This window comes from Canis aureus, chromosome 10, assembly GCF_053574225.1.
Source record: "Canis aureus isolate CA01 chromosome 10, VMU_Caureus_v.1.0, whole genome shotgun sequence".
Classification (NCBI taxonomy): Eukaryota; Metazoa; Chordata; class Mammalia; order Carnivora; family Canidae; genus Canis; species Canis aureus.
The window spans coordinates 37,389,897-37,408,463 of NC_135620.1; the positions used below are offsets into that span (position 1 = coordinate 37,389,897).

The 18,567-nt window shown below is 42.9% G+C and overlaps 1 protein-coding gene across 15 annotated transcripts in view; it reads left to right on the plus strand.

Moving 5' to 3' along the window:
• The first annotated feature begins 9,614 nt into the window (after positions 1-9,614).
• CCDC171 (coiled-coil domain containing 171) overlaps positions 9,615-18,567 on the plus strand; it is a 403,894-nt gene continuing 394,941 nt past the window's right edge. For 5 of the 15 annotated variants that reach the window (XR_013387817.1, XR_013387815.1, XR_013387816.1 and 2 more), the window contains exon 1: positions 9,790-10,079. The gene's annotated coding sequence lies outside the window, so the exon portion shown is untranslated. Of the gene's footprint in view, positions 9,739-9,789; positions 10,080-11,899; positions 11,955-18,567 lie in introns of those variants that run through there. The other 10 variants (XM_077912029.1, XM_077912033.1, XM_077912035.1 and 7 more) reach the window with 6 other exon arrangements.

Sequence of the window (18,567 nt, forward strand, 5' to 3'; positions counted from 1 at the left end):
GGGATTATGTTGGTTTTGCTCCTCACCTGTATCCTCTCACTAAAACATAAGTTCCATGAAAGCAGAGATTTTTTGGTATATTGCCTGCTTTTATGTCCCCAGGACCTACAATATCTAGCAAGGGTTTGGTAAATATTTGTTAAAAAATCTTAATTAATAAATGCAGAGGATAGCCAAGAAAAATTTGAAAGGTGAGATGATCTAGCAGTTAAAAAAAATGTACTATAAAGGTATAATAATTAAAACGGTATGATATGAGAACATAGATTCATTGAACAGAATAGAAAAATCCAGAAATAGGGGGATCCCTGGGTGGCTCAGTGGTTTAGTGCCTGCCTTTGGTCCAGGGCATGATCCTGGAGACCCGGGATCGAGTCTCATATCGGGCTCCCTGCATGGAGCCTGCTTCTCCCTCTGCCCGTGTCTCTGCCTCTCTCTCTCTCTCTGTGTGTGTCTCTTATAAATAAATAAATAAATAAAAATATTTAAAATTAAAAAAAGAAAAATCCAGAAATAGATTTATGTGTATTTATCTATCTGTATGTATATATATATATATATATATATATACGTATAGATAGATATCTTCCAAACTTTACTCTCCTTTAAGAGACATCTTCTCAAGTGTATTTTTTAAAAGGAAAGGGATTTTTCTCACTGTGCTTCTGAGCTGATCACTGCTTCTCTGTCGGTGGGCCCCCTCCATACTTCTGTATTTGTTTGGACTGCTTACAACCTGGAACTCATTAACTGTACGTTCCTCCCGCATCAACATTGACTTCTCCACAAGGACTTCTATAGAGAGCTAAGGGTAATAAAGGGCGGGCCTAATTTCCCTTCATAAACTGGTTCTTACTTCCATCAACAACTCCAACTACAGAGTCGTTAAATTCTCCAATAGAGTCAGAACATTTATTTATTTATTTATTGTCAGAATATTTAAAATGATACATTAAGAGTGCTTGGCTGGCTCAGTTGGTAGAGCATGCAACTCTTCATCTTGGGGTCATGAACTCAAGCCCTTCATTGAGTACAGAGCTTACCTTGAAAAAAAAAAAAGCTTATACATTAAATGTGAGGTCTCATAAGGTCATAGACAAAGATGCTTAATAAATTATAATTTCTTAGGGTCTAATATAGAATGGCTGGTTCCCAACTTCTCTCTGCGGTCCTCAGGTCCACCCTCCCTTCTGCAATAGTGCTCCTTTTTCCTTTTGGGAAATCCTGACTTCTAACCACAGTGGCTAGTATCACTGTGGGCGGCATTCTCCTTCCTTCTCTAGAGACGTACAGTTCTCTAGATTTGAGTTATTTCTTATCTAGGACAGTAGCTTAGAGCCTCAACAGAGAAATATAAGGTGAGCTGTGGGAGATGAATTCTGTCTAGCAGTCTCATGCAGGTTGTTAACAAATCTGGGCCTCTTTCAGATCTTCCCTCCAGAGATAAATACACATAATCCCTTTCCTTTTGTAAAGAAGTCTATTGGGGGGACACCTGAGTGGCTCAGTGGTTGAGCACCTGCCTTTGGCTGAGGGTGTGATCCTAGAGTCCTGGGATTGGGTCCCTCATTGGGCTCTTTGCATGGAGCCTGCTTCTTCTCCCTCTGCCTGTGTCTCCTCCTCCCTCTGTCTCTCTGTGTCTCTTGTGAATAAATAAATACCACCTAAAAGTTTTTAAAAATTAAAAAAAAAAAAGAAGTCTATTGGGCAGGTGCCTGGGTGGTTCAATAGGTTAAGTGTCTGATCGGTTCAGGTCATGATCCCAGGGTCCAAGGAGGGAGCCCCACATCCAGCTCTCTGCTCAGCAAGGAGTCTGCTTCTTCCTCTCCGTCTGCCCCTCCCCCTGCTTGTGCTTGCTCTCTCTCAAATAAATAAATAAAATCTTTAAAAAAGAAGACTATTGGGTAACTATTAGATTAAAAATGTATACATTCAGGGATCCCTGGGTGGCGCAGCGGTTTGGCGCCTGCCTTTGGCCCAGGGCGTGATCCTGGAGACCCGGGATCGAATCCCACATCGGGCTCCCGGTGCATGGAGCCTGCTTCTCCCTCTGCCTGTGTCTCTGCCTCTCTCTCTTTCTCTCTGTGTGACTATCATAAATAAAATAAAAAAAAAAAAAAAAAAAAAAAAAAAAAAAAAAAAAAAAAAATAAAAATGTATACATTCAGATCACTTAAGGATAAATAGCAGAGAATGCTTGTCTATATTTACAAGTAGAGGAGGAACACTTTCCTATTTTTTTTTTTTTAAATTTTTATTTATTTATGATAGTCACAGAGAGAGAGAGAGGCAGAGACACAGGCAGAGGGAGAAGCAGGCTCCATGCACCGGGAGCCCGACGTGGGATTCGATCCCGGGTCTCCAGGATCGCGCCCTGGGCCAAAGGCAGGCGCCAAACCCTATTTTTTTAATTAGATTTTATTTTTTAACATTTAATTTTTATTTATTTTTTTACATTTGTTTTTATTTAAGTTCGATTTGCCAACATATAGTATAACACCCAGTGCTCATCCCATCAAGTGCCCCCCACTCAGAGCCTGTCACCCAGTTACCCTATCCCCCCCCCCCCCACACACACACCTCCCCTTCCACAACCCTTTGTTCATTTCCCAGAGTTAGGAGTCTCTCATGGTTTGTCTCCCTCTCTATTTTTTCCCAGTCAGAGGAACACTTTCCTATTACATATAATTTGCAGGAACACCGCTATTCATGTTGAAGTAATTATTTTACATTGTTATACATGCCAATTTTAGTTACTTTCTCCCATCATTGATTACCCTTACCCCCGCACCACTCCCCACCACTCCCACCACATTTCTGCTTTCCAGTTGTGCTCTTCAGATTGGCTAGGAATAATAATAAATAGACTCAATTGTTAACAATATATTTCTTTATAGGATGCTACCTGAAGTACACAGGCTTGGCTATAGCTTTGTAATAATTCATTTTAAGGTTATGCCAAGTGCTATGGGGATTCATCTTCCCCTTGCAGGCTTTCCTGGGTGTGGATCTGTTTCTCTCCCCTCTCCATGCCTGTGATTCCCTCCCATGGATGGCCCATAGGTCCCTTAGCTTACCATCACATGCCTGCCCTCCCTACCCTATCTGATGTAGCCTCTACATTTAGTTCTGCGGTTTGTTCCAGCCATCTTTGGGGCGTTTTATGGGTTATTTACACTCATATGAATGTTACGTAGTTACATTTTGGGAAGAGGTGAGCTTAGTTTCTCCTACTCTGCCATCTACTCCAAAGCCTTCACCTTAAGGTAGTGAATGAAATTCTTAGACTTGGCCAGTTCTCTGCTCTAATTTTTTTCTTTTTTTTTATAAAGATTTTATTTATTTATTCATGAGAGACACATAGAGAGCGGCAGAGACATAGGCAGAGGGAGAAGCAGGCTCCATGTGGGGAGCCCGATGTGGGACTCGATCCTGGGTCTCCAGGAACACACCCTGGGCTGAAGGCGGCGCTAAACTGCTGAGCCACCCAGGCGTCCCTCTGCTCTAATTTCTTATGGCAGTGGTGCTGTAATAGTGGTTTCATGCTTCCTGGGACATGAGATAGAAATGGCATTGCTAGTTGTTACTGAACTTCATTAATGATCAGATAAATGCAAATTAAAAGAACATTAGAACAATGATGTGTCACTTTGCCTATCAGATTGGGAAAGCTCCAATACTGCAAAAATATCTAGTGCTGGCAAGGGCAAAGGGAAGCAGCCATTCTCTCATTCTATTGTTATTTCTTTAAATTGATACACTCCTCCTAGAAGGTAACCTGGTACTATGTATAAAAAATTTAAATATGCTGTCAAATGTCGACTCCTCAAAAGCTCATCATAAAAACTGTTGCTGAAACAAAGTTAAAATCATTAGATTCACTGCCAGAAGGAAGAATACCACTTGACTGAGCCTTAGTGGTATCTCAAAATGGAAAATTAGGGCCAGTTATTTTTAGGATTTTAGGGCTGGAGCTGAATAACTATAGGGAAGAAAGCAAGTTAGGGAAATTATTGAAATTGAGCAGAGTTTATGATACAATAGCCTTAGTTTCATGGGCATAGTAGGACAATGGTCTTGAAGCATTTTTTAAATTAACTGTTAATTTTCATGAGCAATATATTTAACAAATTCACAGTTTATCTTCCAAAAACAAGTATTAATTGAAGCAACCAGGTTATTATTTTTTTTTAAAGATTTTATTTATTTATTCATGAGAGACAGAGAGAGAGAGGCAGAGACACAGGCAGGGGGAGAAGCAGGCTCCATGCTGGGAGCCTGACGTGGGACCATCCTGGGTCTCCAGGACCAAGCCCTGGGCTGAAGCCGGTGCTAAACCGCTGGGCCACCCGGGCTGCCCAACCAGGTTATTTTTGCTTGGTTTCAGAATTGTTTAACATAAGTACGGGAGAGTATGTCTAGTGTCTAGTTCTACTATTATTCAAGATAGGGACAGGTAATTATATTGCTTTCAGTTTTCAAAGCTTGTTCTTTTCTGGGTGCCTGGCTGGCTCAGTAGGAAGAGCATACGACTAATGATCTTAGGGTCATGAGTGTGAGCTCCATGTTGGGTGATGATATTACCAAAAAAAATAATAAACTTAAAAAAAAAGCTTTTTCTTTCATCTAGCAATTTCTATACTAGAAATTTATAATATGACTTTATAAGACAAATATGCAAAGTATATCTACAGAGACAGTTTTTTTTTTTTTAAGAGTTTATTTATTTATTTGAGAGAGAGAGAGCATAAGAAGGAGCACAGGAGAGGGAGAGGGAGAAGGCTCCTGATTGAGCAGGGAGCCCAACAGGGGGCTTGATCCTGGGACTCTGGAATCATGACCTGAGCTGAAAGCAGACACTTAAACAACTGAGCCACCCTGGTGCCTCCCGCCTTTTTTTCAAGAAAAGGAACAGGTCAGAAACAACTTTGATGAATGGATAAGTAAATTACAGGTATCCACAAAATAGATTACAATGCAACTATAAAAAATGTATCTTTGTGGCACCTAGGTGGTTCCATCAGTTAAACATCTGACTCAATTTTGGCTCAGGTCATGATCTCAGGGCTGTGGGATCAAGCCTAGTGTTGGGCTCTGTGCTGGGCGTGGAGCCTTTTAAAGATTCTCTCTCTCTCTCTGTGCCCCCCCCCCTTCACTCTCACACCCCTATTCATGCTCTCCTCCCTGCATGTTCTCTGTCTCTCTCAAAAAAAGAAAGAAAGAAAGGAGAAGACAAGACTGAAAAGGCAGGTACAGACAAGATTAGGGGCACTTGACTGGTGGGGGAGGGGAGAGGGGGTTAAGTCTGGGTTTTAATGCAGTAAGGACTGAGGATCCATTATAAGAATTGATTGATAAGGTAACATAATCTGAGTTTCTCTGAGTTATGATGTGAAAATTACATACATAGGTATATAAAACTCTCATTTTCCCCCAATGACCTTTTTTTTTTTTTTTTTAAAGATTTATTTATTCATGAGAGACACAGAGAGAGAGAGGCAGAGACACAGGCAGAGGGAGAAGCAGGCTCCATGCAGGGAGCCCGAGGTGGGACTCGATCCCGGGTCTCCAGGATCACGCCCTGGGCCAAAGGCAGGCGCTAAACCGCTGCGCCACCCAGGAATCCCCCCAATGAACTTTTCTAACACAGCTCCTCCCAATTTTCTTCTTTCCTCTATAAAAGGATGCTCTCTCCTTTTGTTCTCTGGACTTGCCTGTAGTTCACCATAGTTGGCCCAAATTGCAATTCCTCTGCTATTTCTGAATAAACTCATTTGCAGCTTGATCACAGTTGTTGTTTAATTTTTAAGGATGACTTTAGAAGGAATACTTTAGAAGGATCATTTCCATTGTAACACTGAATGGAGGTTGAAGGAGCAAAGGACCAGAGCCATTGAGAGCAGCAATTATGGCAAGGACTTGCAGTTCTGAGAATTGATACCAAAGCAGCATAATAATCAAGCACCTGGTGTTTGAACCTTCTAAGGGAGGTTACTGAAGGGTCAAAAGGATGTGGCTCATCTGGCGCTTAAAAAACCCTGAGGCTCACATGCATAAAATCAGCTCATAACACTCCCCTAGTGTCAGAAAGGTACACATGTGCCCTTAGGCCTGCTTTTGATTTTTTTCTATTTTTTGATCTCTTCCACTTATATTTGCCAGCTTAAAAATGCCCTAGATGTTTGGTTGTCAACTTATAAAAATGTTGAGAATTTGTACAGAAAGGGGAGGTGAGTGACTTGCACCAGGCCACAAAGCAGGTTCTGATCACAAGTGTCTGTATATGAAGCAGTAAAGAAACAAAGTATCAAGATGTTTAGTGGTAGGCATACAAACAGGACAGGAGAGGTAGAAAAAAGTAAGTAGGGTTTAGTGATTCTCACATGTAGGAATTAGGAGCTTGAGAGATAAAAATGATTCTCTGAGTTTTTTTTTCATTTCGATGTTTGAGAGATTAGTTTTATAAGTTGGTAGAGCAGCAGTTTGGGGGGTTCCATTAAGAAGTTAAGAAAGATCATGTTTAGATATATGTTGAGGACAATATTGCCAGATATTAAAGTGATACTGTTCAAATGAGAGTTAAAAATTCACAACCCCGGCTGAGTTTATGATATTATGATGTCATGTGGATGCAGGGATGGATGAAATCACCGAGAAGTTTATACAGTAATATGTGAAAGTTGACTGAGAAAATATCACATTGAGGGGCCAGAAGGGCCATGAGTTCCCTGGGCAGCAAGCAATAAAAACATCAAAGAGCTGGAGAACCAAAAGTCTTACCTATGCTGCAGAGAAATCTGAGGAGGATCAAAGTGTCAGTGAATTCAAGGGGAGTGGGATTTAGCAATGAAATCCTTATTGATTTTGGAAGCTGTTTTGGTGGAGTGCTGGGGATGAATTGAATAAGATCTTGGCAGGAAAAAGAATGAGGTGAGTATTATGACTTTTAAAGTGAAAAGGTAAGTGAATTAGAAAACCTCTTTTACGTACAGCTTTTTGTAAGTAGCAGCAGCGTGTTAGGCGAACAGAAGCAGAAGAGAATTAACCTTGTAAATATCCAAAAAAACAGAAAACCTCCAAATATTCTAAAAGTCTGATTTATTGAGTAATTACTATAACTTCTTTGCTCGACACCCTTCATTAGCTTTGTTGCTTGATTAAGTACAGTAGTCCTCCCTTGTCTGTGGGGGATATATTCCAAGATCTCCAGTGATGCCCGAGGCTGGGGTAGTACCAAACACTATACTATAACACTGTGTTTATTCCTATGTGTACACACCTATGATAAAGTTAAATTTATAAATAAGGCATAGTAAGAGATTAACAATAACAATAAAAAAAGAAAGTTATAACAGTACATTGTGATAAAAGTTACATGAATATGGTCCCTCAAAAATATTTATTGTATTGTACTCCTTAGATAATAAAGTGTGAATGTGGTTAGGTGAAGTGAGATGATTGATGTGACATCGTGACACAGAGTTAGGCTACTTTTGATCTTCTGAATATGTCAGAGGGAGGATGATCTGCTTTCTGACTTTGGTTGATTGCAGGTAATGGAAGTTATGGAAAGAGAAACCATGCATCAAGTGGGAGTACGCTATGACCTAGAAGGTCCCTGTGATCTGGGTCTGCCTACTTCTCCAGTGTGTTATCTTAACTCCCTACTCTTTCCCACTGAATCCAGCACACAGAGCTTCCAGTTTCCCAATGCCTCATGATGTTTCTTGTGTTGGTGTGTGTAGCTTCCGTGTCTTCCAGTTCCTTCTCAGGGTGGTGACTCTAAACCAGCTTCCTAGAGTAAGTTCATAGTTGTCTATAAAGCCTTTGGGGGGGCTCATGGTTGTTATTAACATTTGCCTCTTCTGATTCCCATTGCACCTATATTAAATGTCTTGTATTTTTATCACCAAGCTCCAGGATGGGTATATAATCTGTATTCAATAAATAATGAATGAACAAATAAATGAAGATTGCAAGCCTTCATATAGCACTTATTCTTCATTTAACAAAAGGGCGTAGGGGATCCCTGGGTAGCTCAGCGGTTTGGCGCCTGCCTTCAGCCCAGGGCGTGGTCCTGGGGTCCCGGGATTGAGTCCCACATCGGGCTCCCTGCATGGAGTCTGCTTCTCCTTCTGCCTGTGTCTCTGCTTCTGTGTCTTATGAATAAACAAACAAAATCTTAAAAAAAAAAAAAGTGTGCAGTATAGTACATTTGCCATTTATTCTTGCCATATAATATTCAATTTTGTTATTCTTCTAAACATAAAAGATTTTATAAGTAGTTAAAACTTGTAAAGCAAAAAAAAAAAAAAAAAAAGAAAAAAAGAAAAAAAAAGAAAAAGAAAAATTAAGAAAAAAAAGCCTTTAAAAGCCTTAATCTCAGATCTCAGTAGTCTGCTGTAGTAGTTTTACACTGCATTTGTAAATGTTAGGGTGGGCTCTTTTTATCCTTTCCATAAACACTTTCCTTTGAACCAATTATCCTCTTCCTGGCAAAATTATTAGGAAGCAGGGTGGTCTTCATTTTTAAACATAAGTAACAAAATCAAACCAATTCAAGTTTCAGTGTTACATGAATCAAGGAGGATTTAATCTCAATTTGTATTTGCATTTATGAGGTTGGCTGTCCCCAGCAAGACAGGGAAAAGACGGCCACTACACCTGGTTTCAGGTTGATCGCAATCACCACGGGACAGTCTTGGCATAAACGGTTTGTTTCGTATCAAACACCTTTTTGAAGGGGTGGAGGTGGAGATGGTGAAGACAAAATCCCCAATCTAGGGACACCTGGGTGGCTCAGTGGTTGGGCCTCTGCCTTCAGCTCCGGGAGTGATCCTGGGGTCCCGGGATCAAGCCCGGCAGCCCTGCCTCTCTCTCTGTGTCTCTCATTAATAAATAAAATCTTAAGGAGAAAAAAAAATCCTCAATCAAAATCTCGCCAATTTGCATTTTTCTTTGGGGAATAGGTTTTGAAAGGCCAAGGAACAAAAGAGCGTCAGGTTTTCCAGTGTCCCCCGGGCGGTAGCAGATTGTGAAGTAGAAATTCACCAGGGGAGGGCGCATGCGCGCGAGCCGGGGGGCTGGGGGGCGGGGGCAGCGCGGGAGCCCGGGCCGAGCCTTTAAGGACTTTTTCGCTTGGTACCTCCTTATGTGTTATTTGTAAAATAAAAAATAAAAAAAAAAAAAAAAAAGAAAAAAAGGCGCTGCAACAGTTTCAGCGCGCTGACCCGCATTTTCGCGGCGTTGTTTACAACCCCAGCTGGGACACAATGGGGATGGGAGGAGGGGACAAGAAGCGTCTTGCGGGCGGAGAGCGGGCTAAGCAGCGGGAAACCAGAGAAGCCGAGCCCCCCACCCCGGCCCTTGCTCCAGGGCACACACCCCGAGGGGCTGCACTGGCCTGGCGATCGGTAGTTTAACGCACAGTCGGCGATCCATCCTCTTAAAGAGGTTTATTCACTAGACGCCAAAGAGGGGTTGTTGGGGTTTAAACATATGCCTTGTCTGTCGGCTCTGCGGCTTCTGAGTCCCTGACCCGGCGACCTCGCGCTGAGGACAGCACCTCGGAGCTCGGGCCGGGCCGCTCTCGCGCGAAAGGGCGCGCGCGCCGCGGGATCGCGCGTGGTCTCGCGCGCGCCGCTCCTCAGCAACGGCGCATGCGCCTGCCTCGCCTTCCCGCACGGCCGCGCAGCTTCGCGGGCCCTCCTCTTCCAATCGGAGCGCCGCATTCTCCCAGTGCGTATCCCCCGGCGGCGGGCGGCGGGCGGCGGGCGGCAAGGGGCCGGCTGGGGCGGGGCCGGGAGGCCTGCCAAAGTCTGCGGAGGTCTGCGAGCGCCGCCGAGGCTCCGGAAGTGGCCGTTGTAAACACAGTCTCTCCAGGGCTTTCCCCCTCCGGTCCCACTTTTTTTTTTTTTTAAATGCGCTTTCCCCCTCCCCGGGTCCTAGAGCCCGTCGGGTTCCAACAGTGTTTGCTCCGACCCCGGCCATCTGCCTAGGCCTCTTTCTACCAGTTGAGATTTGGAGCTGCCCCTGGGGGGGTCCTGGGTGTGCGGTCTGGACCACGGGAGCCCCCTGAGGTAACCACGGGGGCGAACGAGTCGGGCAGGGAGGTGTTGAGGAAGGTATGGGTGCTAATGGGGAGCCCCGAGTTAGTTCGTAGTTGTCCTGGGGCTGTTGGTGTCGTGCGTGGGGATGCGCCTCCCTCCCTGGGCTGGGCCTCTCCGCCCCCTGGGGGAAGATCTCCGTGGAGCGTCCCGACCGAGTCCGCTGCAGCAGTACCCCGAGGACTGAGGAGGGACCCGAGGGCTGGACCCGAGGGCAGGACCCAGAGGGCTCCTAAGGTTTACTGCTCCAGGCTGCCAGGCTTTTCCCCTCCCAAGAATCCGTAAACTCTTCCAGGATAAGGACCACGTCTTTTTCATCCTTTAAAAAAAAAAAAGATGCCAGCCACACACTTGACATTCTACCCATGTTTGATAAATGAAAGGATGAGTTGTAGTAGGCTGTCATCTGTAGCTTACCCTCCAGACAGGGAAAACCCGGCTGTTTTTTTCCGAGGCTGTAAATTTTCTGCAGGAGTAGAGCCTCCTTTTGACAGTTCTTTATTCCATCGTGATATTTATCCTAGCCAAATATATATATATATATAATTTTATATATATATATTTTTCATTTTAAGCAGATCTCTGATGATTCTGTGTTAAGTTTACCTGAGAAGCAATTTCAGTTAGCGTCCAACTTTTTCAAATACAAAACACATGGATGTTTTGTATAGGTCATAAAATGTTGCAGAGAAGACCCTACCGTTTTATCCATCAGCTTTACTGAACAGTTATTGCCTGGTAACAACAAAACAATGGTACAGCAGAAGCTGACAGAGGCTTTCCATGAAGTGAAGAAACAAAGGCAGTGCAACCTGCTAAGAGGAAAGAAGGGAGTAGTTTTATTTTTATTTCTTAAAGATTTTATTTATTTAATCATGAGAGAGACAGAGAGAGTCAGAGACATAGGCCGAGGGAGAAATAGGCTCCCTGTGGAGAGCCCATTGCTGAGCTTGATCCCGGGATCACAACCTGAGCTGAAGGCAGACACTCCATCACTGAGCCACCCAGGTGTCCCAGGAGGGAGTAGTTTTAGTCTGGAGCTTGAGTTTTCTGAGCACAGTTTTATTAGCTTCATGACTTCAGGCAAATCACCTAAATGGGCTAGACTTTAGATTCCTAATGTCAGATAAAGAGGATGGGCTTGGTCTTTAAAGTCCTATTTAATTCTAAAATTCTTTGATTGTCTCAGCCCCCTTGTCATGGTCTTGTTCTGATGAAAGAACCGGACGTCGTCTTTAAAGGTGAAATATCTAAGTCTGCAGATAGAATACCCCAACACAGATGTGATTATTATTGAAGACAATACTGTGTTATGAAAGAGGATGGATTTAGGAGTCAGCCAGATGTGGTTTTGAATTCTAACCTTCCCACCAAATATATATATTTTTTAATATTTATTTTGAGGGGGAGCACGGGGGGAAGGGGAAAGAATCTCACAAAACCTGGGGCTGAGTACTGAGCCCCCTATTGGGTCTTGCTCAAGACCTGAGATTGACCCAGATGACCTGAATCAAAACCAAGAGTCAGTGGCTTAACCAGCTGAGCCCCCAGGCACCCCTCCCACTGAACAGCTTTATACAAGTTACTCATTCTCTCCAAGCATCAGTATTCTGGTCCATGAAATATGTGTGATCATCTCATAGGGGTATTGGGAGGATTCAATGAGATTAGGTATGGTTAGTGTAGATCTGGCACATAGTTGGTGCTCAGTAATAGTGGTTTTTATCTTTTTTTTTTTTTAATCTTTTCATCACCACCTCCTCCACCCCTCCCTTTTCTCCTGATCTGTACAGACACACTGAGAAATGAATACATTCTGCATGACCCACTGAAGGACTCAGCTGTGAGGTAGGAAAGCTTTGTATCAGCAGTAGCTCTGAAATCTAGAGTAGAATTGTCTTTTTGACTGGAACTTACTCTTAGGATGTCTCAATCATTGTTCCCTTGGCCTCAGTTGCCGTATTAACCTATTTCTAGAAAACTTCTTATTGAAGAATGATAGACTAACATCCCCTCATCTGGTTTAGTAGGACTGGTGAGAATAGTTCAACTGCACTACCAAGAGAAGATTCATCTATTAATAGAGTATCATAAAAAGCTGACTTATTTATTTTTATATTTTTTATTTATTTATTTACTTAATTATGATAGTCACAGAGAGAGAGAGAGAGAGAGGCAGAGTCATAGGCAGAGGGAGAAGCAGGCTCCATGCACTGGGAGCCCGACGTGGGATTCGATCACGGGTCTCCAGGATCGCGCCCTGGGCCAAAGGCAGGTGCCAAACCGCTGCGCCACCCAGGGATCCCAAAAAGCTGATTTAAACTTTGCCTTTATCCATCACTGCTACAGGATAGCCTAGTTTGGGCCCAAGCCTGTGGAGGTGTCATTTGGGTTGAGAATCCGTTCTCCAGATTTCGTTAAGAGGACTCTGACTTGTAGTGAGTTTGGATGGGGTGGGGGTGCGTGAAAGAATGAGCTGTGTGAGCAGTATTACTGCTATTACTCCCTATTAGCAGTAGGGAGCAGAAATGCTTCTCTTGACAAGCAAGATCTCACCTGGTCTCTGGCTGGAAGTGAACCATGTCTTAAAGGCCAATAGCAAGCCACATAGCAGAGCTATGGAGTCAGCCAATTTGGGCTTGAATCCAGACTGTCACTAGATAGAGATGTGACTTTGGACAAGTGTTTGAATGAATATCTTTAAGCCCCAGTTTCCTTAGGTATAATGTGGGGGTGTTAACAGTATCTTCCCATTGGGGAAGAGTGATAGTGTAGAGATTCAGAAAGTTCTTTGCACACTGTCTGGAGAAGGGATGCTTGTCACAGTTGGCATGATGACAGGAGGAGTGGCTTTGAGGTATCAGATAGATAGATAATGATGTACTGAATGTTTTCAAATAGAAAGTGTTACTTAAAGTGTTGGGTACATATTGGAGAAAGGCTGATGTTGGTTACGTATTACAAGGAATTTGTAATTCTACAGATTAGCTAAAGTATCTTGTGGAGTTTCATAGAGAAGTTTCAAGTAAAGCTTAAAGCACATGTAATGTGAAGAACCTACAATTCTTTGACATAGCTCCCTATTTCACTGACATTTCTATTACTGTACCTGGCTGCTTTCCTCATCATTCATTACCTTTTCACTCTGGGGCATGAACAACAAGCTTTTGCTACATCTTCTCTGCCATTGTTCAATAGAACAGAATTCCTTTTTTTTTAAAATATATTTTTTTTAATTTTTATTTATTTATGATAGTCACACAGAGAGAGAGAGAGGCAGAGACACAGGCAGAGGGAGAAGCAGGCTCCATGCACTGGGAGCCCGACGTGGGATTCAATCCGGGGTCTCCAGGATCGCGCCCTGGGCCAAAGGCAGGCGCCAAACTGCTGTGCCACCCAGGGATCCCTAGAACAGAATTCCAATCATAGTTTATTCATTTATTTTTTTTTAAATTTTTATTTATTTATGATAGTAACAGAGAGAGAGAGAGAGAGAGAGAGAGGCAGAGACACAGGCAGAGGGAGAAGCAGGCTCCATGCACCGAGAGCCCGACATGGGACTCGATCCGGGGTCTCCAGGATCGCGCCCTGGGCCAAAGGCAGGCGCCAAACCGCGGCGCCACCCAGGGATCCCCCAATCATAGTTTAAATTCAGCCACAGATGTGACTTGGGCTTTACATTGATATAGTCTTCCTAAAACACACAGAGGTAGGCTCTTGAACCCTACTGTCCTCAGGAGCTGATATCAGAGACAGAGGGGAAGAAAATAAAGAGTTTGCTACAGGAGGGGCATCTGTGGCTCAGTGGGTGAGTGTCTGCTTTTGGCTCAGGTCATGATCCCAGGATCCTGGCATCTAGTCCTACATTAGGCTCCCTGCAGGGAACCTTCTTCTCCCTCTGCCTATGTCTCTGCTTCTCTCTCTGTGTCTCTCATGAATAAATAAATAAAATCTTAAAAAAAAAAGATTTTGCTAAAGGAGACTTTATTTTATTTATTTATTTTTGAAACGTTTTATTTATTTATTCATGAAACAGAGAGAGAGAGGCCGAGACACAGGCAGAGGGAGAAGCAGGCTCCATGCAAGGAGCCCGACGTGGAACTCGATCCCAGGACCCCAGGATTAGGCAGGCCCTGGGTCGAAGGTGGTGCTAAACTGCTGAGCCACCCAGGCTGCCCTAAAGGAGACTTTAGATAGGCTTTTCTTTTTTTTTTTTTTTTTAAAGATTTTATTTATTTATTCATGATAATCACAGAGAGAGAGAGAGAGAGAAAGAGAGAGAGGCAGCGACACAGGCAGAGGGAGAAGCAGGCTCCATGCAGGGAGCCCGACGTGGGATTCGATCCCGGGTCTCCAGGATCGCGCCCTGGGCCAAAGGCAGGCGCCAAACCGCTGCGCCACCCAGGGATCCCAGGTTTTTCTTTTGATGATGAATTTAAAAAATTGAGCTATAACTCACCTATTAAATTCAGTTTTAAGGTATACAGTTCATTGGTTTTTAGTATATTTACTGTTCTACAGAAATCACTACCATCTAATTCCAGAACATTTATTTCCCACTCCCCAAAAGAAACCTCATACCTAATAGCAGTCAGACCCAATTCCTCCTCTCCCTACCCTCTGGCAACCACAGATCTGCTTTCTATTTCTATGGATTTGCTCATTCTATACATTTCATATACATGGAGTCCCATATACATGGAGTTCATATACATGGAGTCATATACAGTATGTGGCCTTTTGTGTTTGGCTTCTTTTTACTTAGCGTACTGTTTTCAAAGTTTACCCATGTGGCATGTATCATTATTTCATTTCTTTTAATGGATGAATAATATTTCGTATTTTATTTATCAATGGATCAGTTAATGGACATTTGGGTGGTTTTTTATTTACTCTTTGGCTATGCTGCTCTGAACATTTGTGTGCAAGTTTTTGTGTTTTTGTTCAAGTCCAGTAGTGACCTTAGGATGTGTCTTGGTGGTCCATATTCTCACATACACAGTTTGCCTTTCAAAATGTAGATTAAAATTTTGTTACTTCAGGAAAGTTTTCCTGAACTACAGTTTTTAGTGTTCTGTTCCCTCACTTTTGTCTTCTTATTCCTGTCTTCTTGAATCCTTTGATCTCCTCCTTTTTTTTTTTTTTTTAACTCAGAAAGTTTTGTTTTTCATTTCCTTTGTCCTTTCAGGCATTTTCTGTCATGTGTCTTTACTTTTGTTCCCTTGTAGCCTTCATTATTGAAATGACTTTTTTCTTCCATTTCTCTTTCTGATCTTTGTCACCTTTTTTTCTGAGTTTTTCTAATTCTGATTCTTTTTTTTTTTTTTAATTCTTTTTTTTTTTAATTTATTTTTATTTTATGATAGTCACAGAGAGAGAGAGAGAGGCAGAGACACAGGCAGAGGGAGAAGCAGGCTCCATGCACTGGGAGCCCGATGTGGGGATTCGATCCCGGGTCTCCAGGATCGCGCCCTGGGCCAAAGGCAGGCGCCAAACCGCTGCGCCACCCAGGGATCCCTCTAATTCTGATTCTTATTCTTTCCTGTCTTGTACCATTTTTTGTGTCTTTTAGCTTATTTTGAGAAAGTAAATTACAGGTCTCATCTGTTCTGAGATCATGTCTTTCTGTTATGCTTTCATTTGTAGTATTCGATTCTGCTCCTTACTCTCTTTCACTTGTGTTAACTTTGTATGGGGTTTGATCACACTACTTCTCTGTTGCTTATTTTTTGGAAGGTTAGTTTATCTGAGCTTTGAGATTGGGGCAAGCTTTGGGAAAGCTTTTCTGACTTCATGGAACTCTGTGTTGTGGGTTTTTTTTTAAGATTTTATTTATTTATTCATGAGAGACACACACAGAGGCAGAGACACAGGCAGAGGGAGAAGCAGGCTCCATGCAAGGAGCCTGATGTGGGACTTGATCTCGGGTCTCCAGGATCACACCCCGGGCTGCAGGCAGCGCTAACCGCTGTGCCACCCAGGCTGCCCTGTCTTGTGTTTTGTGTTAAAAACTATGGTGCCTTATTTCTGAGATTTCCTGGCAATGTGTCCTCCTGCAGTTTGGTCTGGGGCATTGCTTTGCTTTGTCTTTATTTCTCTACTCCTACTCAGCTTTGATTCCATTCCTTGCAGTTTCTCTTTAGTGTGGGCCTGGCCTCTGTCCAGGAAGCGGACCTGGACAGGTCAGTTCTCAGAGTTCATAAGCTTTTAAGACTTTCTTATTGTAGGGATCCCTGGGTGGCGCAGCGGTTTGGCGCCTGCCTTTGGCCCAGGGCGCGATCCTGGAAACCCGGGATCGAATCCCACGTCGGGCTCCTGGTGCATGGAGCCTGCTTCTCCCTCTGCCTGTGTCTCTGCCTCTCTCTCTCTCTGTGTGACTATCATAAATTAAAAAAATAAATAAAGAAATAAAAAAAAAAAAGACTTTCTTATTGTATATGCCTGTATCACATGCAGACTCTTGGAATGGGCAGACTTCTCCTGGGGTTCATCTGCTGTTCTCAGATTGGTTTGTAGTGGTCCCCATTGAATAATCTGCTGGCTCTTTTTTTTTTTTTTTTTAATGTAGCCTTGTTATTTCCCTCTGCTTTCTCCTCCTCAGATACTTCTGCTCCTGTGTAGGTTTTGTGGCTTTTGGTGGTTTGCCCTTATTCATTTGTATTTTATAGCTTTTTCTTGTACGTATTGCCTGTAGATTTTCTAGTTTCTCTATCTCTATTACCGTAGAGAGGATTTTTATAAAGTCCCTCATTTAAATTAATAAGTTGTAGAAAAACAACTTTATGAAAGACATGCTGCAGGCAGGGCTGATGTGAGAACTCATTTTGTATCTTTCTTGTCACTCAACTTCTTTTTCTGTTTCACCCTGTGAGAGTATTTTCTTTTCTTTTTCTTTTTTTTTTTAAGATTTATTTATTTATGATAGAGAGAGAGAGAGAGGCAGAGACACAGGAGGAGGGAGAAACAGGCTCCATGCCAGGAGCCCGACGTGGGACTCGATCCCGCGACTCCAGGATCGCATCCTGGGCCAAAGGCCGGCGCCAAACTGCTGAGCCACCCAGGGATCCCCTGTGAGAGTATTTTCAAGTTTCTTGTCCATGTTAGTTTTTTTTTTTAAGTTTATTATTATTATTTTTTTAGTAATCTCTATACCCAGTGTGGGGCTCAAACTCACAACCCTGAGATCAAGGGTTGTATGCTCTTCAGACTGAGCCAGCCAGGCTCCTCCCCACCCCCCATTGGTTTTCTCTTGTTGTCTAACAGTTACCACAAACTTAGTTTCTTAAAACAGCACCCTTTATTATCTATTAGGTCAGGGGTCTGGGCACAGCTTAGGTGGGACCTCTGTTCAGAGTTTCACTGGACTGCAGTCAAGGTGCTATCTGGGCTCATCTGGAGGTTTGACTGCTTCCCAGCTCATTTAGGTTGTTGGCAGAATTTATGTTGGCATCTGTATGACTGAGGCAACTAGCTTTTTACTGGCTGTGAAGTGGAAGCTGCCTGCTGTTCCCGGTTATGTAGCCCTCTTGGTGGGTAGTTCACAGCATGACCTTTTGCTTATTCAAGGTCAGCAGAGATTGTCATTTCAGTCTACTAAGACAGAATCTTATATGACATGATGTAATCATGGGGGTGGCATCTCATCACCTTTGCCATATTCTTTTGGTTAGAAGCAAGTCACAGGTTCTGCCCATAGAAAAGGGAAGGATATTATACAAGAGAGAAACATCAGTGGGGGCCAAGATTGTGGGGACATCTGCCTACTACAGTATCTCTATCAGTGATCTGGAAATTGATGACACTTGCTCCTGAGCTATAGAAGACACTTGTCTCTCTAGAAGACTATTCACATTTGAAAATGTTAGATACCAAAATGATGTACCAAAAAAAAATGTTTTCTTCAATTTAGCTTTGTTGAAACAACTTTATTAAAATTTAGTAAACTACCTCTTCCCACACCTCTCTGCCCAAGATAAAACCAAAACAAAACAATAGACATTAAGGCCCAATCTATGGAAATTCTTTTCCTGTGGGTTAGAGGTTCGGTTTGTGCATGTTGTGACACACACACATAGATGTGTGTGTGTGTTTCATCTTTTTCATAAAATAGAAAAATTTGACATACATACTTTTGAGCCTTGAACTGGAGTCTGACCTTTGGGGGTATGGTGGTAAGGTGAAAAGATTCTGGGACTCAGTATTGTAAGAGGTTGACTGAGTCCTTAGTATCCTCCATTTAGTAGCTGACTGGCTGTAGACATGTCATTTAGCTTCTCTGAGTCAGATGAGCTTCCTTAATTGAAGTGAGGACAACCTCAGGAAAGACAATCTTTACTTTAGTGTTGTAAGGATCAGGGTTCTACAGATTGCTTGGCGCTGTATTAGGTGCTCAATAAATTGACAGTGGTATTTGTTTGTCTACCACCATTTCTAAACTTAGTCTTTCAGGTCCCTGGAGAAC